Raw genomic sequence first — 26,088 nt, forward strand, 5'->3', positions numbered from 1 at the left:
GGGTCACTTTCTGTTGATTATGGGGCATTGCTACCTATTGGTTGACTACCTGTTGGCTTGGGGTCCGTTTTTGGTAACTTTTTGCTGATTTGGGGCATTTCAGGATGATTTCTAATTCATTTGGGTCACTTCTTTTAGATTTATTTTGTAATAAATAATGGTCAACATTAGAGGGATTTGTTCCTGGGTTCACTAGTTTTTTTGAAGGCCCGAGTAGAAAATCTAGAAAACCCCAATCTTGTGGGTGTTAATCAATGAAATTTGAGTTTTACGAGCAATATCAATTTGAATGTGCTGTTACGAATGTCATTTGCCGCCAGCCTCTCCCATTCAAAACGAATTGGACATCTTTTGCCGTCAGTGGCAGCCGATAAGTTAAATATAGCCAGGAATTGAATAGAATCAGAGCACCTATTTCTTGCTGTTGGTTTTGTACTTGTACAAAAAAAAAAGCGCTGTAAGCAGTTTGGGCGGGGTTTGATGTCTAATACTCGACACACCATGCGGCATCCCTCCCGATGTGGAAAAACACATTTTTACTGCCTTCTTTTTTTATCACTTGGCTCTTATTTTTGAACCTCCACTATCACAGAGAGGGTCCTCATTATTATGAGTCTTCACAGAAATGAGAAAGTGGAAGTGCGACACCTTGCAAACTTCCAAAATGCCATCACAACCACTTAAAGTGGAACTAATTATGAATTTGCGTCCAATGAATATGCATAATGACAATAACCTACTTGCACCCAGGAATGGAAAAAGCTTGGAGAACGATGTGTGTGTGTGTGTATGTTCTGCTTTGCTTTAATCTCCATATCGGGGCAGTGGTGGGAATCTTGCACACCATGCTAAATCGATGCACTCCCCCTACGACATTAGTATGCGTGCGTGTATGTACGTGTGTGTGTGTGTGTGTGTGTGTGCTGTTGGATTACAAAAAAAGAAGGTTGCATAAGAATGAAGGAGGACATTCTAAAGTGTTTTTGGCCTTGGAGCATACTCTAAGGACCCCCTAACAAAGACGATGGACTAAATAAATAAACTTGGTTTCAACATGTAGCTTTCTGCTATGCGTTCATACAGATGAGAATCCACCAAAAGACAAGCAAAGGGGGTGGTTGTGTGGGAATATTTCAAACCCCTGCTCCTCTATCCATCCCCCCACGAACTCCATTTCCATCTTTTTTCCATTTTCTCCTGCCAATCTTGCCGCTAACCTCCTTTGTTCCTAAGTGTGGCCTGCATTGCTCCGCTCACGCCTCCCCAATCCAGTCCGTCGGTCCCAATCCAGCCCTTCTCCGCCTTCATCTCGTATTCCCTTCCGCCTCGCTCCTTCGCTTCAGCCTCATCTCTGATTCCGAGTGACCGCCGCACCCCCCTTGGGCGGTGTCAGACTTCCATCGGACCCCCCCCCCACTCCACGCTAAAACACACACCATCGCCTTTCCTTAGCGAGTTCTGCTTCTGTTGCTGGCGGCATGACATTGCGTTCCCAGGGCATGGCCTTGTGTAAACAGCACCCAGGACAGCTCCATGTTGATTCAAGTAACACAACAGTAACTAAAGCATCTCCCACTTATGTTTTACTGATATTAATGCATAAAGGACAACATATGGAAACAAAACTTGACTGTTTTAGGTTTGACAGATGTTTTAAACAAACGTAGGGGAGTGAAAAGCAAATTGGTCTCACTTATTGGTCACGTTAAGTTTTTGAATAGGATCACTGTTCTTTTGACTATGGAACTCTAAATTTGGCTGATATTAACCCACAAATGTATTGTGTTACAGCTGTCTGATTGCATTGGGCTTTATGTGGCTTCTCGTTAAAAATGACCTAATTTTCGAAGAATTTTCCTGCCTTTATAGAAGAGCTGCATGGTAGTTATTTATGCAATATTTTAAATTGAGTCATTAAAGAAAATACAAATTGGCTGGCAGGGTTGTACTTTTATATAATTTGATGAAAATCTTTCTATGTATTATAGCCAGGATATAATAATGGTTGAAATGTACTCTACATATGCCGGTCTGTTATTCATTTAAAAAAAAAAAAAAACATCATGCAAATCATCAACTGATCAGCCATCTTTCGCTGGTAAGCAGATAGTGAAATTCAAATTTGAAGACTGGAAATTGAAGGCGTATCTAACATACCAAGATGACAAACTATTTAAGTCTACATGACACTATTCAGCTTGCTTCATTTCCTTCAACTAGGAATACATGGAACTTCACAATTGTTCAATTTGTAGAGCTAGAATGATTAATACCATCCCTGAAGGTGAAAGCTGACCGAAAAAAAACTGAACAAAACAGGAAAGCAGGTCATGCTTTTCGCCCATAGCCGCCTCACGGGAGAGCGAAATGTGCCGACTGTCTTTCTTCTTCTATCGTGTCCACCGTAGATGACACGCTTCCTGGCGTTTGATTGGCCGACAAAGCGGGGCCTTTGATCGGCGCTCCCCCCGGGCCCGTCCCCGCCGCGCTCCAGGACGACCTTCAGGAGAAAAGTTTACCGAACTTGGCTTTGATTCTGATTCCCCTCCCTCCCGCCTCTTCCTTCTTCCTCTCCGTTCTCTCCACGATAATGACTGCAGCTGACATAGCGCACCAGGAAATCAAACGGCGGCTATGCTGCCCTTTTATTACAATTTGGTCTCAATCAAGAGCAATCAAATGCGAGGTGAGCGATAGGGTACGCCTCGTCCTTCCTAACCGCAGGCCGCTAAGCCATAATGATCGGCGGACAATTCCACTGGCTCCCCTTAGTTTGGAGCTCAAGGCAACAGTAGTCACAACCAAGATCCACCAAAGAACAGAACTCACCGAGAGCAAGACGAGACCAAGAATTTGGGGAATGGAGACGAAAACAAGACCAGGACTGTCAAAATGTTGTCTCAAGACCAAGACCCGTCTTGATGGTGGCAATACTACTGCCCCATCACAAAATGTCGGTCTAAAAAAATGCTAGTCATTGTAAACAATACACAACAGACTTAAAGGTAAGTCTAAAAGCTTAAATATTATCAGACAATGCGACTAATTCATTGAAACTTGCAAGGACTTCATTTAAATAATTCAAAGCATTTTATACTATAAATTGCATAGACTGCATTATTTCAATTAATAGGACTTTAAAAAAATATAGGTACACAACTGTGCCAACCTCCAAGCCTTATTTTAATTTAATATACATTATTCATGAAGTATTACCAATGTTGACATTTATTCTCTAAAATACCACTCATAATACTCTCTACTACTCTAATACTCTATAATACTCTAAAATTTTGTGTTAGGCATATGAATACACTCAAAAATAATACAACTTTAAACATTAGATTCAGAATCATAGACCTCATCCCTAATGTTTTGTTTGTGTTTGTGTATATGTGAATATGTGTATATGTGAATAAGTGTATATGTAAATATGTGTATACATGTGTATGTGCATATGTGCATATGTGTATGTGTATGTGTATATATATACAAATCAAAAGAATAAAGTTTAATTTGATGAAGTGATTGGTTGCCATTGATGTCCAGTGCATTGGAATTCTCCAACTTCAAACGGTAACGACGTCGATCGCCGTCAATGCCAGTGATAATTTAAGTATCACATGCAAATCCAAGTGATCTTTGAGGCCCTGCTGCTTTCCGCGACACGAGCCCCCCGCCACTCATTAACCTCAGCCCCTTATTAGCAGCCTTCATAGAGGCTAATAGCCGACTTCCCTCCGCTGTGTTCAATGTCAAAATGCTCTAACCTCAGGGAAATTGGAGTCTGCGCTGCCATGCGTGCGTGTCCTTTTTTGTGTTCCTGTGTGCATCAATTACCCATCTGTGAGCAATTTTAAACGCAGGTGTAGCTTTGTGTGTTTGTGTGTGCGAGTGTGTTGTGCCCAAGTGAAGCGTGAGGTTACACACGGTCGTCGTATCTTTTTGTGCGGGTGCTGACATGCATCACAGCGTTGCTGAATACCCGGGTGCATAAATAAGTGCTGCTAACTGTTAGTATCTGCGTTTTTTTTTTTTTGTGTGAGTGCGTCTCATCTTTTTCAAATTGTTTTGCATATGACAAGAAGCCTGGTAGAAAGCAATCACCGAGCCAATGGTGCTGAACGCTGCTCAAAACATGGGATTCGTTTATATTGAGCAAAAAATAGTGATTTAGTCGTTATTTGCTGAGACTGCCTTTCTTCACCTTCACCAATAAAAGACAACTGGTCAAATAAGCAATAAAAAATGCCAGAGGGAAAAACAGACAAACATAGAAATAAAATGCTGTCCAAAATGGAATGTTGGTTGTAGTAATATGCTGTCAACTCATAAAGCCTTGTTTGCTAAGCGAAAAAATAAATAAGAACATTAAAAACTTGGATGGAACAAAATTTTAAAACTTCCGAGCAACAATTTTGAACTGCCAAAGATTTAAACATTTGAAGTCACAAACAACAACAACAAAAACTTTAAATGTGCAATGACACCATTCAGATCACTAACCATAGTTTAGTCCCCCCCCCCCTGAAATAAATGCTTTTAAACAAAGAAAGCTTTGACTATTGAAAACCTTGAAACTCATAAAATGTACAACTATTCTGTTACCTGCTGCATCAATATGATATTATTACAATACTGGAAGACAGTTTGGAGAGAAATCCCCCTAAAAATCTTAAATTATCAACATCAACCGACTTTATCATAAAATATAACAATAACAACTGACAAGATGGTCAACTTTCAATCTCATTACAATTCAACTGCTGTTTTAGATCCAAGAAAACATGTCGATACAGTCTTTTTCATTCTATACATAAACCGATAAACATATACAACCATAAGATTCTAAATACCAAAGCAAATCCTTGGCAATAACACCACCACTTCAACTCACTCTGGAGTTTGAAAGCATAGAATGACTGTCATGTTGTCATATTGGGATTACTGAGCAAAACAAAGAAAATGCTGTTATGCTATGCATTGACTTGATAGACAAAGCAAATCCCTGAAGACAGCTATCTGGAAATGAGAACCATCCTGTTTTGTCCTCCTCACTGACTGACGAGCCCTGTGCGCATCCTCGAGGTGCAAGCGATACGCTTTTCTTCCCCTAAATACTTGGACCAAAACCACCAGTCGCCCCCCATATCTGGCAAGGTCTCGGTGGCGGCAATTGTGAATGTAATGGAGGCGGCCAAAAGGGAGGAATAATTCAATAACGCATACACACATACTGGATTGTCAACTGGGATATTCTATCTCAGATATCCTCTTCTGTCTGTGAGCATTTTCCCTTCTTTTTTTTTCCTTGCCTTGCAAAGCTGACCTACATGGCTTTGGAGATGAGAGGCCATTTGTGAGCGTCATTATAGGAGACGTCCAATCAAAGAACTGGAGTGATGCAAACAAAAGAAGAAGAAAGCTTGTTGGCCCAAAGATGAAATGATGTAATTTTAAACAAGGGAGAAAAAGACTGACAGATTTTTGAAAGTAGACTTGGACAAAAATGGGGGCGAGAAAGATAAATATGATTCTGATTACAGTTGCTTTTTTTGGAAACTTATTGGCTAAGGAAGATAATAAAAAATTAAATTTAGTTAGTTGATTATGATTGATTGCTTGTAGAGGGGGCTTAAAATAAGAGGTGAAAAATAGGTGAGAATGAAGTTAAAAAAAAAAGTAGAATAAATTAGATACACGGTCACTAATAATGCAGTGGAAGAGTTGCGTAAGGATTAAGGTCCTGTGATTGGGAGTGTGGGTGGGGGATAATGGGTGGCATGGGGGTAGGAGGTGTGTGTGGGGGGGAGAAAATTAGACAAACAAAGGACCTTACAGAAGGAGGAGTGCTGTTGGGCATCCTCAGAGGATAAACAGCACACAGAGGAAGCTTCATGGACATGTGCATTAGCTGCTTTCTTTTTCTTTTTTTGGATTTGGATTAGTCCAGTCTCTACATCCCGCCGCACCTTCTCAATCATCCGCAGTACCTTTCTCTTATCTGTTGACTGCATCTCGCCATGGTTTATTTATCTCAGGCGCACAAGGTACCGGAATAGAAACGCACACATACACTAGTTACACAAGCACATGAGCACACAAGCAGCGTTTTCTCTGGTGGGCTTTCCAAAGACGGCTTCCTCGGCGTATCCCTAGGTACTCAGATCCACTTCAAAACACATTCCTGACTCATTCATCTTTTCTGTGCTTTTATTTGTTTATTTATTAAAACGTCTTTGTCTGGCGAACCCAAAAAAAGAAATTCCGCAGACATTAAAAACACGGACCTTACTTTTTAGAAGATTATTTTCAATTTTGCAGGAGATGCTCGTAGATAATAGTCTAGTGTTCAATTTAGTATTGTGATGAGAGAAGAACAAGATTTTTGGGTTGATTCAAGTGTCTCCACTGTCATTCTCTTGTTTTTTGAAGCAATCTCTAACTGAGAATTCATTCAATAATATTAACGTTATCATTTCATACACTAATCTTAAAAATATAGACCCGTGTTGGTCTAAATCCAAGCATCCATCAAATATTTCATTAATGATTTAAAGAAAGTCCGTTTCTCTTTGGCGCAGGAGTGTTATACTGAAGAATATAAAAAAGTACTGCATCTAATGATGGACTGGCCTTTTTGTCAAAACTGGAACTAGATGTCAATTTCAGAAAAATTAAAGTTGTTAGACTTTGGTATTAAAGCAAAAAAAGGCAAGTTAATCTAATAATATTCATATTGGTATTATATAGTACAATAGTATAGTATTATGCAGAGTATACTCAGAGAACAGCAGTCCAAGTCTAATCTTTTGTTGAATATATATCAGTATTTTATGCTTGATATCAAGAACGCTCATTACTCTTGGACATGGGAGTTGGCCCAGTTTGCACTTAAAAAGAAAATGGAAATAAACGTTCATTTCCAAATTAGACAAGTGCCTCCAGATACACGAAAAACTTTCGTAAGGGCCCAAAACATGTACCTCAACCCCTCCAAGACTGGTCCCACTGCCGTACTCTTTTTTACCATTCTGATGGCCAATCAGATTAGGCGTGGAGAGGAAATTGGAGAGGCTCGTCGGACCTGCTCTCCCGCTTTCATGTTCTTCTTTCACCGATGCCGAGAGAAACAAACATGGCTGACAAGAAAGGGTTGCCGTGGGAGATGGAGACCCGAGTGAAAGAAGGATGCTGGCAGCGAGAAGGGTCCCTGACCCATCTTTTGGCGGGGAGGGAAGGGGGTCTCTCAGCCGCCCTCTGTTGCATAAAAGAAGCAGTCGGGCTATACGGGGCAAAGCATGCTGGGTGATCTCAGGACCCCTGCACGTGCCACGCGGGGGAAAAAAAGATGGCTGTGCATGTGATGCCGTCTGTACCGTGGGATCTCTTATCCTACCTTCAAAATTGGATTTGTAATCGTGTCTGATGATCATTTCAGACAAACACTAGGTTCTCCCTAGGTCTTGACTAACTACCTATAAAATACTGTATTTATACTATATACAAATACATTGACCTTGCTTAGCTCTCGTCAAAAAGGTACACATAGTATGACACAGATATATATATATATATTTTTTATAGATGTAAAATCTGGACAAAAGATCTATAGAGGCCACATCTTTGCAACAATCTTACTGCATAAAGACACGGAATATCCTTATAATGTGATGACATGCAGTAATTTGCTTGCTATGCTACAGTTCCATCGCAGTAATGCGTAACTTATTGGCTGCCTTTGATGGCAATTGGACTTTTTGCCTTTTCCAGTTCAAATTGTTTAAATCGCTATAGTTCCTAAGTCGAATGTGACTCTAAGGTTTGTGCAATGACCAAAAAAAACACACACTTCCTCTTAGGGTTAAAGATTTGTCAAGTGAGAACTCAATAAATGGAACTCAAATGTTCTGGTGGATCGATTGAGCATCTTTTTCAAGGACTAAAAATATCACCAATGACTTGGGTGTAACCTGACACACCGTTTCTCTGAGAGAGTTTGTGTACTGAACGACACCACTGAGACCTTCTCAAAGACTTCAACATTTGTCAGCCAAGAAATCATTAAGTTTGTTACTGGTATATTCTTGTGGATCAATAGAGCGTATTTGTTCATAACTCAAAACGACAATTTTGGCCATTAACCTAACACATGGTGACCTTAAGCAAGTTAGTACTGAACAATAACACCTAGACCTCTGCCAAGGGTTAAACATTTGTCAACTGGGAAATCAATAAGTGTGTTACTAATGTGTTCTTGGGGGTGCTTAGAAAGTCTTCACTTATGACTCAAAATGACATTATAATTTGTTAAGAAACCCCCTTTTTTACCTTAAGCAAGTTTGTGGTTAGGAAAACAACACTCAGACTGCCCTCAAGGCTTAAATATGTCAACAGCATATTTTACTGCAATTCTGGTATTGTAAGTCAGCTGTGAATGATCATTTTTCAAAGTTTTTGTATATTAAGAAAAAAAGAACATAAACTGGAAGGGTATCGCAATGACTGATCATGTTTCAGTGGAGGATAGTGGAGGGGTGACTACATACCATGTTAAGTTTGAGTCTGGGGATTGACATTTTTTTTCTATTTTATACATTTCAACCAAATACAAGGTTGCAAGCTACATCTCCCCACCCACTTGCATAATTGTCTCCAAAGTTTTGAACTGTTCAGAGGTCATTACTGTTCACCATATGTGGGCATCAGCTGGAACAGTTTGGACCCACACCAATCACTCCCACCTAGGAGACCTTCTTTTTCTTACCAGTCTACAAAATAATGGACATGCAACACTAAATGCCTCTGCGCCACGCTCGAATAATAACGCACTCAGGGACCATTTGGTGTGGAGGGAGAGAAGGGGGGGACCTGCCATTAGCGCTTGAGACGCAGATGGCAAATGACTGTGTTGCTTACCAACTTGAGCAACATTTATCTTGCTTGCGCGCGTGTGGCTGCGATGTTGCAAACACAACGTTTTTTTGCGTCCAAGCTGATGCAATATCGACATACGGCGACGCACGCTTGATCTTGACTCTGATGGATTGTGTGCTAGTGCAATTAGAAGCCATTGATTTTCACGCAGCAGTGAGCCACATTAAATTAAAGCCTAAAAGCCGGCCAAAGTCCTTCTTTAAAAAGACTCAGTGCAGAATATTATTATGCTGCTGCGAGAGGACATTCGAGGACTTGCTTAGAGTCAGGCCGCCTTCTCTATTTGGAAAAGTCATTTGTCATTTATTTGGTTTTACCAACTTTTCAGTCCACCTGGCATATTTAACCCTTTTACAGCTCATTGATTTAAGTCATGGCCTGCAATTATTTGCTGACAGCCTCTCCCAGTCCAAATGGATTGGATGTCAAATGTGGGTTAAAGGCGTTAAACATAAGGATTCACAGCCAGTTTAAATGTACTGGATGTCTAATGTTGTTAATAAAATAAGTGAATGGTGGGATGATGCTATTTAAATGGAATGTAAATGATTAAACTCTATTCACAAAGCAATGTTCACTAATTTCTGCATGCACACTAATTCGAAAAAGTGTCTGAATGATGGCTAGTTACTGCAAAAACTCAATTTTACACCGCCACACACCGGTTATTTATTCCCCAAATAACCCTTTTTTCAAACCACCCGCAAGGCGAGTCAAAATTGCAAGAATTTATAAATAAAATGGTGAAGATGAAGAAAGAGGATGAAGAAGGTGTTGGGGGTGAATGGCTTTCTTCCCGCTCTAAGACTCTCATTAGCCGTATTGATTTAAGGCTTTCCAGCTCTTTAGCAGTCAAGCGGTGCTGGCGCATTGCAATACACACTCACAAACACACACCTATGGGCGCACATACACACAGTGCTTCCAAACAAGCATGTCTTGCATAACTTTTTTGTGCACCATAAATAACTCCCTGGTGGTAGCGTATACATTTTTTTTTATGGCTCGCATTAGTCGTCAATGTGGATCAATGGGCTTTAGATCTTTTACATACAATCTGCTTAGTAATTACAGCACATTTATTATGAATGAGACTTTCCTGAGTATTTATGCTGCAAACATGTATGGATGCAATCCTTTATAGGAGAATTGACTTGGAGTCATTCTTTATGTTTGATTTAAGGTTTTGTTGGTGTAGAAGAAGTAAAATAAAGTTGACAGGACTTATTTTTCAGTGGGTTTTAAAAACTAAAGTGTTAAAAATGTCAGTATGGTCAGTATGGCTTACAGACAGAATTTCACAATTTTTTTTTTTTTTTTTTTAATAAAAATGGTTGAAAGTGCTGGGGGAAAAAACCCAATATTGATGGTATAGTCTATTTTATGCTAGTGGATGTGTATTTTGATTTTAAATGCAAAGAATGTCTCGCTTTCTTTGTTATGCGTGATTGGTGTCAGTTAACCTCAAATAGTGCACACAATTAGAAATGTCAATGTGTTTTTGCCCTGCCTTAATGAGAGGCACCTAGATTTGTCAATTCATCCTGAACCATAACTCATTGGCTGCCGTACACACACACGCACACACCAATTGCTAATGTAAAACACTATATCGACAAATAAGCAACAGCACTGGTTAGCTGCACCACATCCTCATTATATGCTTTTCTCATTCCCTCAAGCAAAAAAAAAACATGAATACACACACAACTTCTAAACAGCTCCATCTTCTGAAAGAATTGGACACTGCCGAAGACTGATTCCTCTAGCTGCCTTGGCTGTGTGTGTTTGTGTGTCTGTGTATACGTGTGTATGGCGTATTGATTTAGTTTAAAGCGTGTCTAATGAGGCTCAAAGTGACAGCCAAGCAAAACGCACACACCCAATCTTTTGGCGCAGCTTTCCATTCAGCTTTTACTTAAAAAGAGCATTTGAAGGAATGACCTCCTTTTCTAAACAGACATTCCCCCTCAAGCATTTTAATAGCTGAACATTTTAAAATGAAATTATCATAATTACAATGAAGTTAATAAATATGACTGGAGGAATAGAAACTGGAGGGTTGATAAGAATTTAAATGAAAAATCAGTTTTTTTCTCTCTGAGGAGGCTTTTCTAAAAACAAAAACAAAAAAACACCATTAGCCAATCATGGTGATAGATGCTTAATCAATTTGAATTGGGAGAGGCTGAAGTTCAAACCGATTGGACGGTTATCACGGTTAATGGTGGACAATGATTTAACCTCATCTACAAAGTTGGTATTCTCAGTGATCTTTCACAATTAATCAAATAATAAAAAATAATCAACAGTTTGACATTAAAAAAAGACTATTTACTATTTTTATTGATTTGTTTTTCCAAATCAATTAATTATTTTTAATCAGTCACTAAATCTGTGCAATAGACCTCTAATCGACTAGACTGGAAGAGTTTGGCAGGTCTATTCAATTATTTGGTTTGAATAATTTCACAGCAATGACGGCCTCTTCTCTAATGAAACAAAGTGGTAGGCACTATAGAACAAAATATGTAGTGCTCAAATAAAGTGCCAGTTCCGTCTGGGGTGGGCCTGGGGGTCTTAAAGTGGTTGACAGCTGTTCTGGCAGAAGATTCCGACTCAAAGGTCTTGAGGAACACAAGCGATCTCTCGGTGGAGCGAACCATGGCTTGCCTCACCCCCCCATCCCCCTCTCTCGCCGCCTCCCCTCCAATCATCTGTGAGCACATCGCCACCCCGAATCAACAGTCCTTCCCCTCCCGGCGAGGGGTTTGATGGAGAGCCGTCGACAGGAGAGCTCTCATGCAGACTTGACAGGATGGGGCTGCGTGGGGGTTTGCGCCGGCTAACCTTGCTGCATTGCGGATAAGCGTCGACACTTTCCCAAAATATCAAATAGGGAGCAAATACATCCAAGGTGAGCTGCTACTCGGTTTGTCTACATGGAGTCCACGCATGTCCCACAATGCATCTGAGCTCTACAATTGTCTCAAGGATGAGTGGCAGGTTCGCCATACTCGAGAGGAGTTGTGTTTGGAGCTTCGCCTAGTACGAAGCAGATTTTCTGGAGCAATATGGGAGCTTCAATCCTTTCTAGTTTGACTTTTGTTTCTGAGAAAGCAAACTTCAATATTTTCTCTGAAGGAAAGTCTTATTTCAATTATTTCTCCACTTTTTGTGCAATGAAGCATTTACACAAAGGCAATATTTTAGGAAAGTGCAATATTGTGGACATTAGCTGCACAGAAAAGGTCAGGGTAACATTAGGTGTCTTCTTTTGGGGAAAATGGCAATACAAAGCCCATCAACAGAGATTTTTTGAAACATTTTCCAGACCAGGAGTCGTACTTTTTCCATAATACGGCTAGGCCTGCAACTAATAGACTGAAAACTATGTACTATCTAAGTGAAAAGACAAACATAGACAGCAACAACAATAGTTTTCATCTCTTTGGGAAACAATGAGAGAAAGTAAGCCCAACCAACAGCCTAAAAATATGTTCATGTTTGAAAAGTACAACAGAAATAATCTGTCTTCATCTTGAAATGATTAGCAACATAGACAAGGCAACTCATCTTTTTGTCTCGGAAAAGTCAATATCACGACATAATACATGACAGTTTGTCATCTTTTAGAGAACCAACTACTGCACATAGGGCAACACTAAGAGCCTGAACACATAAATTCGACATCTCCAAACATTCTCCTTTTCACAAAGTGAGACCGATAATTACTCTACGTCAATCCCCAAATTGAGCAGACATGCTGTACCAGCACACTAAAGCAAGGCGTTGTGTTTGTTTACAAAGTGCTGCAGTTTTGTTTCCTTCCCCATCCCGAATATGTCCCTAGGACCTAGTTGGAAATTGCTCCGCCTTTGTGCTCTAAATCATAGTAATGCATTTCTACCACCAGCGTTGCTTAGAAGTAGCCCACCTGCTGATAGGCTCTGTCTATTAAAAAACAGCAGCAAGTCCAACCAAGGATTCCTTTTTAAAATTAAAACCAACATTCAGTCAGCTGACTCACGGCTAGAACCACATTGAAGGATGAAAAATGGGGTGAGTGGATAAAGTGCAGCATTACATGCTGCACTCACCCCCTGACGTGGACTCACATGAACTGACTGCTCTTGATGTTCACTCATCCATTAGTAGCAAAGAGAGCCTGGCACACCCGCCCTGCCTCAGCAACCCCCCCTTCATCCTTTTGTCCCTGCATGTTCTCTTCTCCGCTCGTGCCTTTAGCCTTTCCCGCCTGCTAGCGTCCTTCTTAAGACAAGCGCTGGCCTGCTTTTAGCACCATTTGTCATTTGTTATAGCCTTACACTGCCTTTGCATTAAATCGCTCTGTGCACATATGACTAGCATTTCGCATTAGGTGGACATGCCGCCGCTGTTAAAAAAGCATCACGCCAGAACAGCGTTGGGTCTTCAGTGATGGATGAGTTGCGTTCATCTTTTCAGGTGTTCAACTCGCTCGCTGCAATTGACAGGGATATATGTCCATTCATTTTCAACTGGAGGGGAAAACCAACATTTAATCACTGTCTGTGTTCCCATTCCAAATGGATTGGATGATATTTGGTGTTTGTGTCTATCATTAGAAGACTATGCCCAAAAAAATACAAATCTGTCATTGAATGCTAATTTTGACTCTACCTAGACAGGAATGCCAAGATCCAGCTCATATAAATATTTCACTGTCATTCACTGCACGATGTACACAAAAAAATCTTCTATTTTGCTTTGAGGCAGACAGTCTTTGGTCATTTTGACATTTTTGCAAAATGTAAACAGTGTCACCTAGCAATTTGACATTTGGTAGAGTAGTCTCAATTTGACATGCCTTAAAAAATAGACTTTTTATGCTAATTTTGACCAGGGAGCTCCCCGATTGCAAGATTATTAAAAAAGAGAAAAGATCACACAATATTTTTACAATCAGGTGAAAGAGATCGGGTTCGGATAGGCTCCAGCTCCCCAATGACTCTTGTGAAGATAAGTGCCTCGGAAAAATAAAGAATGACCTTTCAACTGTTTGTGGCAGCCCTCAATTGTCTAATAAGTTATATTCTCTCCTCCCCACGGGTTATGGTAACCAATTTCCACTCCCTGCTCTCTGGTTACTCTCACACTTTTCCTGTGGTACACCGCCATGGCAGAAGACAGACAGAAAACAACCAAAACAAAATCAATCTGGGCAGCCTTTAAAGTTTTGTAATTTGGGGGCGCGCACGTACGCGTTTGAGTCATTCAAGGTGATGAAATAAACCAAGCACGCGCACTCAAATCTAGTGTTTTTGCCCACGCCAAATGCAACGTCATCAAAGGTATAAGAGGAGTATTCCCACGCCTTCACATGAGTCATGCGCATAGAGATGCACGCGCACACACACAGAAAGACGACCTGTTCTTTCCGCTTCGCTACTCTTACCGAGGTTTGTCTCTCTGGCCCGACGATGGGCCGCAGCACACACATACACACACAAACACACACACACGTACACACACACGGATCTGCACATAGCACACTGGCAGAGGGGTCCATGAATTATACATCCTCTCTGTCTCTCTGCATTAGTCGAGGAGAAGAGGCGATGGGCGCGAAGAAGCTCAGAGGAGGAGGAGGAGGAAGAGCATCAGATAATGCAACCCTGACACGTCACATGGTATTGCAACCAGGAGGAAAAGCGAGTGATGAGCTGCCCGTCATCTCGACACCGACACTTTTTTGGCTGAACCAACCAAACTTTGCTTTGGGACTAAGAGAAAACTGCAAAAGTTCAAAGTCAAAGTGCGACACGGTAGCAGGAAAGGAAGTACGAAAAAGGTTTGTTTACGCTGGAAAAAAGGAAGGAATTCCTGTCTGTCACTGTCATCTGAAACAACCTGCTTGTCACTTCACAGTGAAGTCTTCAAGGTGGAACACAATTTATTCCCTTGAGATGCACGTCCAACACATTTGTTATAGATTTCAGGCAAACAAAAACAACAGGAAATATTATTTCCGTTTTTTGCGTCATATTCTTTTTATATGTATATATCAAATAATTTATATACGGTACATGTGAAACTGACAATTTTTGTGGTAGGTCATAGGTCAAACTGAGAAAATATATGAACTGCTCCTGGGTTAACTTTCTTCCTGCCTCCATAAAAAGTCAAAGAAAAACCACAAAAAATTGTAAAAGTACCCCATGAAGGCTTAGAGATTTTATCCCTTCAAAGACGAAGGGGGCGTTTATCATTTTCTGCCATCTGGGCTGACAAAAGGAATCGTTTCCTACTTTGCTGGAGTGTTTCATCAGTTCCTTGAAATCGACTACTCAACACATAAAAGACACTTTGGGAGACAAACAGCACTTCAAAATCAATGGCCATAACGGACACACACATAGTGCCAAGTATCAATTGTAAATTCAACCCACAATAATTGTTTCACTTCTGGACATAAAATTAGGTAGGCATGTCTCCGACTAGATCTACAACAAAGTCTGAAATATCAATGACAAAAACAAACAGCAATTCTGGTACATTTCAAATGGACCTACTAGTTCACCATAATTAGGCTTCATTCCAAAATTCCACTCAAGCCGTCCCACTAAGGGACAAGACATTTTGTACAAACTTTTTCTGCAACAATTGTGAAAAGCCCATGACAAAAGACCACACAAGCTCTGTAACTTTGTATCAAAATGACAATTTCAGCATAATTGCTGCTATTTCCGGAGCACCAACAACAGCTTTATTCTAAAATATAGCCCCCAAAGGCCATTTCACAAGACAATTATGGGTAAACCTAAAAATAAGGAGCTCTACCTTTTTTTACTGGGTACCAACATTTTAAGGTTTATGTATTCTTGGGAAAATCTAACAATGGAAGTTAGTTTCACATGAGTCAACTCAACCAGGCATAGAGAAAATATCTCAAACTTACAGCCAAAATGAACCAGAAAGTTTCTCATTTGCTTGCAAGCAGTTCTTTTAGTCACATAAACTATCCGTGATTTAATGAGACATTTCTTCAAACCGATTAAACAATGTTACGCTGAAGCAGCATTATTTAAAGTGAAGTATACTCTCTCTCTTTTTTTAAAGATCAATGAAAGATATGAATGAGAATAAAATCAGCAGAGAGTAAAAATAAGAGGGTGAATTTGCCAAGATAAAACAAAATGGCAGTAAAGCAGAAAACTCTTCTCTTTGCTCCCAATAATTTATACACACAAACACACACACACACACAAACAAATGTCTTCTGAAGACAGCTTTACCCCATAAGTGTGGCCAAGGGGTAAGCGAGAAGGCCGTAGTCCCATGACGGATTTCATCCACGGTGCATGTTACCCCTGGCTATTAGAATTTGTTTATTCCAGAACTTTCCTGGTTGGTGGAAATATATGAGAATTGTTATTTCCCCAGGCAAATCATTGGGATCACTCCTCACAAGCTTTTTATGTGGACAGTGGTCTTTATGGAGACTTTGTGGATAGCCTAGTAAAGAGGTGTCAAACTTATTTTCCATATGGTTTCCCTAATCCAAAAACAAGTGAGGTTCAGAACATTCACTTTAGGCGTTTAAATATGACCCTCAGGACTTGAATTTCAAACCTATGGTGCAGCAAGTTCAATGGAAAAAGCTTTTTTTTTAATCTCAACTACTCGATAGACAAACAAAAAACAGGTCGGTGAGTTTGTTTTGACGTTCTTGTTACATCAGAGGTGATTCTCCGCTCCAGTATTCTTACTTTTTTCCCCCTACTCACACATCATAAGCACTTTGATCACACACACAGATTATCCGCGTCCACCACGGTGACACACGCAGCCTTAATTCACCTTCACGCGACGGAAGGAGCCGGGAAATTAAAGCGTTCGTCGTCTGGAATGCCATGAGCAGGCTGCAGGGGTGGAAAGAGTTGGATTGGATATTTTTCCCCCCTTTTTCTTTTTGCTTCTCAATTCCATCGTTCCCGGCGACTCGTCTGCGTTCATGGAATTAATGAGCTCTCTCTGGAGCTGCAGATCTTCAAGGCCAACAAGTGAAGACCACATCAAAACCCCAATAAAAAAGAAAAAAAAGATAAGAAGGGAAGGGGTAAAAAAATGAAAAGATGACGACAATGGTGAGGATGATGATGAACAGGGACGTGAAGTTATATTCACGGTTGAACTGCTCCATGGCCTCGCAGGACTTGTATTCAATGAACGCAGTAATGTAAAGTGCTGGGCAGCATCCATCCACTTTGTTAGGATTCCCTCTATAAAAGCATCTCATAAATAATAAATACCGATATCACATAATGAAAATTAAATAAATACCACAAGAAAGTAAATACAGTTCTTAACTTACATATATCTACTAGGCGCAATGTTAAAAAAAAATCTTGTGAACAAACAACTGCCTCAGATAGACTAACATTTGTTTTGGTTAGATAACTTCAATGCGGAAAAAGTAGGATAGTCGTATTGAGCCTCTTAACAGTCAACACAATTCACTCCAGATCTCAATGCGCAGAACAGACCAGTTGCTTGTTTGCATTTGACCCATTTTACACTGACAAAAAGGATCCGTAATGCTTTTGTCAGCAAAGCCACAAAAACACATGAGCACCCACACAAGCAAGCCAGAAACGCTCCTCTACCGATTTGGCGAAAGGAGGAAGGAGTGCGGTCCTGTTTGAAGTCGATCAAACGGCGAGTATGCAGGCCGTCTCAAACTGAAATCACCCTCAGAAGCCAACCTACCCGATTCTGCCGCCATCTCATCATGGCGGGCTCACTGATGAGTCTCGCAGCGCTATCTTTCTCAACTGGTAAATTTGGAACAAGCAAAAGAGTTTGCTGGCCAAATAGAACTATCTACTGATTGCATAATCAAAAAAATAAAAAAGCAAACGTTCCTTTTCTGAAACTGAGATTCAAGACAGCTGGTCCACCCACAGTTGTTGCTGAAACCACCTGTATAGCAGCGACATGTTTCAAACATCAACATGAAAAAAGCCAGAATTCAACAAAAGCCTCCCATGGGTATCTCGCTAATAACGATGAACGACAGCCTGTTCAACTTGCGACTATACAAGAAGCACATTCGCTATTTTATTTTTAACTGATGATGAACAAGGACAAAGAAGCAGTACTGCACTGAAAAGGTTGCATAATAAAATCAGCTCTCTACTTCATGATTGAATACAAAACAGAATGAAAGTTTTTGCTTCACTTCAATGGACATTGTTCAACTTCTTCTGCTGCTGTGACAATAGTGACGACCTGTTGGCAGCACAATACAGATATTCAAATAGATCTAAGCATTTTACAGATCCGAGTGAACATTTTTAAGTCAATTTAATTGATCAGCCTTGAGCGTACTTCCTCGATCAAACGTGCAGTAAACATGCGTGGCAATTAGTCTAGTCAAGATATTCCTCCACCACCTCCACTCTAAGAACATTAAAAAAAAAAACCTGACCAATGTGCAGCTCAGCACGCCTCTAAAAACTCGCAATTAGGCCCTAAAATTACCTATCATTAAAAGGAAATGTGGTGGTCGATAACAGCCTTGATATTTTATGTTGTTTTTTATTGTGCACTCTAGTTTTGTTCAGTACAGATTATATAAAACTACACGTTTCTATAAAATATAATAAGCCAGTTTATAAAAAAGTGCTATCGTGAACAAGATTGGAAGACATTAAAAACATTACTTTTTAAAGCTAAAATCAATGTCAGTTCTTTCTCCACAAAAGATGAGGAATATATGGTTTGCACGAGGCTAAAAACACCTGCATTAAAATTTGACCAATTCTATATTTTTCATAAATGAACACTATTGCTCAAGCCTCAAGTTATTAAATCTGCCAGAGATTTTGCATCACCTGCCAGCCATGATGATCATCAATTTCAGTGCCAATGACAACGAATAAGTGAAGAAAATTCCAAAAAGATAAAAAGTGCAGAAAACGTATTGAAAGTAGACATTGTGGTGTGGTCCATCTACAATATAATAGTAAGGTGACGAATCAAAAGACCAGGGCGATCTCATTAGCAAAGAAGCTCATTTTCTATTTCCATTGGAAGCTGCCAAAAAACTAATAATGTTCTCACATCTTCACTCTTAGCCTTTGCCACAGGGAGGTAGTGAGGCAGGAAAATTCTTAATGGAGTGCCCCCCCCCCCCCCCCCTCGAACCCTGTCCTCCTGGCCTTTTCAATCATGTGGAAATGTGTAATCCGATTGTCTTTAATATCATTTGACTGTAGCTATAAAAGCTGTCATCTATCACAATGGACATATCTTCAAAGTACAATGAGATGTACACTGTAAAACGCTATACAGGAAAATACCACCCACTGAGGAAATCAGTTGAACTATCCCCTAAAATACAGCATCACTGATGAAAACACTTCCACTTCATAACAAATCACACTTTTGGGGAGATAGTTGAATTAATTTGTGAACTATTGACAAAAATTCCCAACCCAGTGGTTCCATATATAAGCTAATGTTTGACTATGAATAATGTCATGGCATCCCACGCCAACTTGTTGCCGATGTGATCGGCAAGCATCATAAGTGTCACACTGTTTCACTCATCACCATTATAATCAGCGCCATTAAGCCATGCTCTGTTTTCATTATGCGTATCAGCATCATCTCCGTAAACATCGGCGGGATCATTACAGCTCGGTCCAACAATTGTGTTATGAGAAAGGATTAGAATGCGTGAGAGCGAGCAAGGAGAGAAAGAACGGCGAGTCAGTACGGAAAGTTAACCTCGATATTCATCAAAGGGAATGTGCGAGGCGTCAGGGGAGGAAGGACACAGGGGAATACCGGTGAAGTTCTGAGAGAGCTTGGCCTTACATGAGTCTTAAACACCACCACGATGTCCCGTACCTCAGGAAGATGTCATCTATTATTCAATTCACTCCTATTTATATAATGCATTAAATCACAACAGCAAGTCAAAGATGAGTTTAAGTTTGACCTATGAGAATTACATGTGGGCTAATACAAAAAACAAAAAAAAGTCCAGTTTGGGTTTATGTGTTGTGCCATAACATAGGCACAGGGAATCTTATGTTTTTGATCAAATCAGCACAAAAAAGACACAAAACTATATTGACCAGCAAGCTTTGTATGCACATTGGCTCTGATTCAAGTGCTGTTTGGTCTGTAACTTCTGTTAAATCTGTTTTTTTACGTATCAGGAACTAATGGCAGATTTTTTTTGTCAACAATGGCAGCCAATGAGTTAAAAATGATACTCATGTCGGTTAATACGGCCTGCATCCCTACTATAATTTCCATTTCCTTAATCACTAAAGTGGAGCGCTTATTCAAAATTCAAAAACAGTTTTGCAAGCTTAGCTCTGAAATGAAAATCCAGACATGGTTCATTTTACACCTGTTCAGACATGACTTTCTAGAAAATCTTAGTGAATTGGCAGCATAAAATGATGATATCTTTCATTTCATTTCATAACCAATTGATCATTGCACCGCTAGCCCAACTCTTAAATTGCTTTGCAATTAGCACGGTACCAAACATTCTGTTCGGGAGTTATGACTTCTTGATTAAAAGACGAAAAAATAATCAACAAATGAATTCATTCGCTTTGACGATTGCACCATTGTGTACAACAAGCCAGCATTTGAAAATAAACCCAACACCAACTTTATGGACTACACATTGTGCTGTCAAATATGATATACACATGTAATAACTTCACTAACAATAAGATAATTGCTGTGATGATGGATAGCGCTTAAAAAGCCTCCTCGCAGTGTTTCGATTAAGCCTGGGATTTAAAACAGAGGTTGGGATTAATTTGAAGGCCGGAGGGGAGAAAATACATAATTACACAAGCAGCCAACCAGTAGGTTGCCTACTGTACATATGGACACCTCGGAGAGTGATAAGACTCAACATATGTTGATCCCGCCTCATTATCCTCATTAGCATAACATAAAATGAGCTTCATCGTGGCCCCGTTCTGGATCAGACTGAGGTAGCGGGGCGTCGCTATGACTGGCGTCGAGTCAGACACTTCCCGCCTGCTCCATCTGATAGATTACAAGGCAAATGGTTCACGCGCTTGCTTTCTTTTGTTTAATTCCCAACTGTTTGGGGGTGAAAACCCCCCCGCCAGGATTCCGCTGGAGGCAGAAAAGAAACGAATGACACATGTGCCGCCTTTGCTGGGCGCCCGCCGATGCGAGCCAGGAGTCAGGGAAATGACATTTCAGGGCTAGTTCACTTGCCAAATTGTGTGAACAATTGTTGATTAAGCGAATGAAAATTAGAGGAAGGACCCACGATATGCTATCGACCATATGCCATTTTTAACATTTTATAACACCCTCATTGTCTGCCAATGACGCCAATTTCCGTTAGGATGGGAGATGCTTAGTAGTAAATAATCTTTGCTGAACCTCCCAGCCAAAATGGACATCTGGCATTGTGAATTGCACTGAAACACAGGCCACTTCTCGCAGTTTGAATGAATTCATACGTCTATTGTTGTAATTAGATGAGTTAAATAAAATATTTAACCATCACATAGACTAAAATCCAAAATTAATCCAACTAACAAGGAGAGTTCGGTAGCCTCAAGTTATTCAACATTGCAACCACAAATGTGATGTCCACATGTGGAAATCAGATCATACGAGGTTAATTTCTGTTAACTGTTTTAATTAGGATCATTTTTTTGTAACTAAGTGCAGTACAATATAAAATTAGTAATATTTTTCATGGCATTATGCAACCCTGACACTAAGGAAATAACAGTCCTTGCGGATTTGCTTTAGATTAGCGCAGCACTCAACATAAAACAGGGCCAAACACCGTAAAGACATTAGCCAATGATCATTCATGCAAAAACACTATTTTTTCTGCGTGACCAATTCCACCAAGCTTGCGGCTAACTGCTATCAAACTTTTGACTCCCTCAATTGCTGATTCCAGACCAAGAAGTGGCAGAAGGCATGTCGTTCACCATTCTTTCCAGCCTAATACCTGGCCTTGGACGCACCCCCGCTGGGACCGTCCGACCGTGCGCTTTTTAAGCACTTTCTCCGCGGCGTAATCTTCCCTTGGTTTCCACCAATTTCCGCTTGATTTGGCATCCACTGCACACCCCTCCAACTTGTGCCTTTCATATGATCGCTGCTAATCCTGTGAGTCTATCTCGCATTTGTCTTGTGCTCTCTAGAGAGACTGAGGCAGACAGTTGCATGTGTGTTATTATCTTGCAGCGGTCCCATTAGACCTCAAACCGGGGTCCCCACAACCCCAGGGGAGTCGGCAAAGAGACTTGCAATCATGTATTATGTTGTATCATTTAACTCGTTCACTACCAATGGTGGAGATAGACATCCAAGTGCATCTGCACTGATTGGTGCCAGATACTCGCAAGTTCAAATTTGGACATCGTTTGCTGCCAGTAACACTGAAACATGATCATTCAGTGCCACCTATCCTAGTTTACAACAACTGGATGTTTATCGCTGTTGCCACGCAGCAGCTATGATTTTTAACCATGACATTAAAAGAAATTACATTGACTACTATAGGCCACTTTATGAATTTTCCATCCACTTATCCTCACCGGGTTCACAGGATTGCCTTAGCCTATCCCAGCTAACTATAGACAGTAGGCGGGTCAACAGTGAGACAAACAAACAAATCATCATACTAACAGATCATTTGGAGCATTAAATTAATCCAACATACATGATTTTGAGATGTGGGAGGAAACCAGACTACCCAAAGAAAAGCCAAACACCAAATTGGTGAAACAGAATTGAATCCTTCATCTCAGAACTATGAGGTGAATTTACTAATCATTTTTTCCACCTTCCAAATGTTAAAAATGATATTAAATCATTATTAAATGAACACCTTTTAAAATTCCTATGGCCTTTAGAACTGACCTACATTCGCTACCAGAAGCTCCCATTTCAAATGGATTTGACGTCTGTCTCCGCACTTGAGTACTAACAACGAGTATCTTCAGTCGCGTCCTAAAAAGAATAAAAAAAACGGTGATGGAATGCCAACGGCAAGGGCACCGTCTGAAATATTCATGCATCCTTCTCCACGCTTTGTTTTCTCAATTTAAATAATCGTGTCAACTCATTAGTTGGCACTGCGGCATCTTTCACCCACCACCATTAATAATCACGTTTTTTTTTTAAGGGGGAGAAGTGTTGGAGGGTTAGGGGTCCACGTGTTTAAATAAACATTTCACATCGCATTACAGATAGCTGCCCACATACTAAATAGACTATTTCAGCCTTGTGGGCACATTTGATGATGATGGCATTTCTTAGCCTGTGCACTACTCTCTCTAGGGAAGTACAAAAATCTGATGAGGGTGATGACGGATGTTTCCCTGCAGACTAAAAAAGTTGAGTGACCTTGGAAAAAGTTGATTTGATTGAGAATTGGTAACCCTGGGTATACAATTGAGTGCCATTCTGAGGGAGCTGACGGAAAACCCAAATCCCATATTTACATTATTAACATTAATTACTAAATCTAAGAAATGTTTTAATAAATAATACTCATATTTAGCACATTCTTCAACATTTTATGACTAATTCAGTTTGTTCAGGATATCTCGAAAATTAGTTACCAAATATTCCTTAATGTCACCATTTAATCACCATATTTAAAAAAAATCTAAACATTTCCAAATGTATTCCATTGCCTGCCGTGGACAACTACAGACTTGGAACAAGGAAAAGAAAAAGGAAAAACATGCTCATTTGATATATTACTTATTGTTCAAAATGTTCAGATATTGTAAAAAAAAATGTAGAATTTCCTTGAATGGAATCATGAGACTTTGTAATGTCGACAAATATCAAAATGTCTAATTCCCAGTCAAAAATGCTAGTAAATGATTGAAAGTCATTAGCTTTAATAAACAACTGCTACTCTATGCCATTGAGTTAATAAACTGCCCAGGATGTGATAGATGGGTGACAAGCTACCATTGTAAGTGTGCACGCGCATCTCCACCACGGTTCCTCAAAGATAGTCCAGATGAAGCACAAGCGGTGGAACAAAGCCGAATTGGGCGGGGGTGATGCCTTTTTGAAGGCGAAAGCGTGGGATTAGTTGAGATGCTCCTTCTGGACCAATGAGCCAGCACACGCATGAATGTGTGTGTGTGGAAATGAAGCCATTTCTGTGCACACATTAGCTCCTCAGGCAGAACAAAGCCCCATAACTTGTAAGCTTCTTCTATCTTTCTCTCTTTCTCTCTTTTTTTTTAAAGAAATGTATCATTGTGTACATATTTAGTACTCGAGTAGTGCAACTATGTATGCGTATGTGCCAGTGAGAAAATGGAAGCTGAATGGAAAAGTGTGACTCTGCTTGTGTAGAGTTGTGTTTGTGTGAATGTGTGACCTACATCTAGCAGCCTTGTGTGTATGTGTTTCACTCCTACATCTTTTAATATGGCTCTGTTGGGGTGTTGTGCTACATTGTAATCACCATGATGATGTGGTGTATGGCGAAACCCCCCACCCCTCCCACCCCTCCCACCCCGCCCTTTATATGACATCACAACAGTGAAATACTTGGATGGAATGATGTGAATGGCCAAAAAGGATCCCAAGTGCTTTGAATTGGATTAGCTGGAGCATTTTGCTATTATCTGTGCAGACCTTGAAATGAAATGGAGACCCCCACTTTCCTCTTCTATTATACTCACTATAATGGACTAGCCCGATTGGGAGCATCCATGTGCAAATAGAAATATATTTGTTTACTTCTCTATGTTGGTTGTCTATCCCAAGGGATGGCGATATGACTTTAAATTCAAATCAGGCCTTTTTCACTGAGGTCAGATTTCTGACTTAAATAGATATTTTTTCTACCTCTGCTTGGAAAAATCCACATTATTCTTTTGGGATTCACCTCGTTCCTTTCCCAATCCCAAACAAGCGTTGCAACATGAAAATGGGAGTAACATAAATAATGTTGAAACGAGATAGAGTATGTGTGTGTGTGTCTATATAGCTATGCTAGAATGTATAAATAGCTCTTTATGCTTAATGCTTGGGGATGAATATCCTCATTAAACTCAGAACAGGTCCAAACAAGGGGAAGCAAGTTCACCAGCATCACAGCCCCGATTCATCGCAATGCATTTTTGATATGCCCTCCACCCGCGCCTCTCCTACCTTAACGCACATACAAATCCTCACTTTCTGCCTTGACTTCCCCTCCCCATTCCCGACGCCATTCCCTGACGGAATCAGATCGCCGCCGGCAACTGTGCATATAGCCCAAACATTACCGCTAATGTTTGCGTTATGTGCGCGCGTGTTATGGAAAAAAAAGAGAGTGAAAGTGGAAAGAGAGAGGGGAAAAAAGGGGGAGAGAGAGCAAAAAAAAAAGGAAGAAAATTTCCCCCCTCGCCTGTTAAATATTTGAAATGGCTTCAGTGGAGAAGTGATGTAGTCACAGATGCAACAGCAAGCTCACTCTGCGTTTGTGGGTCACTTTCGGTCAGGCTTGTTTTTATATCTAAAAATGTCCATCACTTTGCATTGACTACGCAATGCCGACCCACCCTAGTCCAAGATCAAATGGATTGTACATCTATCGCAGTCTTTTATAGCCAACCGTTAAAATTCAAGGTAGATTAGTATAAGACTCTGGCAAAAATATGAATTAAAAAATGAATCTTTTACAAGCAGGGGAAAGCAAGCAAACAACAACAAGAAAAGCAGAATAAACAAGCTAAAATAGTTAAACACTTGAGATGTTTTTCAAACCAACTGTTTAAAAAAAGCACTAGATGTGGAAACTAGCAATTGGTCCATAAATATTATGTCCATTCTGATCATAACATCAACTAAGTGATAAATAATAAATGATCAAATTACATGGCAACCTTATTTATAGTTGAGGTATTCTTCACTTAAATATTCTTTGGTTTTGGCTCATTTACACAAAGATATTTCGTTAAAAACTGCACTTTTGATTTCAAATTAAATTCATTAAGAGCAAAAAAATATAAATATTCCCTGATTTCAGTCATCTTTGCAGAACACATCTTTGTAAACATCTGCATTTGCAAATAATCAGCAATTAATTAACTCTGGAAATCATCGTTTATGGCA

The 26,088-nt window shown here is 40.1% G+C and overlaps 1 protein-coding gene across 3 annotated transcripts in view; it reads right to left on the reverse strand.

Moving 5' to 3' along the window:
• Positions 1-26,088, reverse strand: part of efna2a (ephrin-A2a) — a 46,040-nt gene that overhangs the window by 18,713 nt on the left and 1,239 nt on the right. The gene's annotated exons all lie outside the window — the stretch shown is intronic.

This window comes from Stigmatopora nigra, chromosome 13 (assembly GCF_051989575.1).
Source record: "Stigmatopora nigra isolate UIUO_SnigA chromosome 13, RoL_Snig_1.1, whole genome shotgun sequence".
Taxonomy (NCBI): Eukaryota; Metazoa; Chordata; class Actinopteri; order Syngnathiformes; family Syngnathidae; genus Stigmatopora; species Stigmatopora nigra.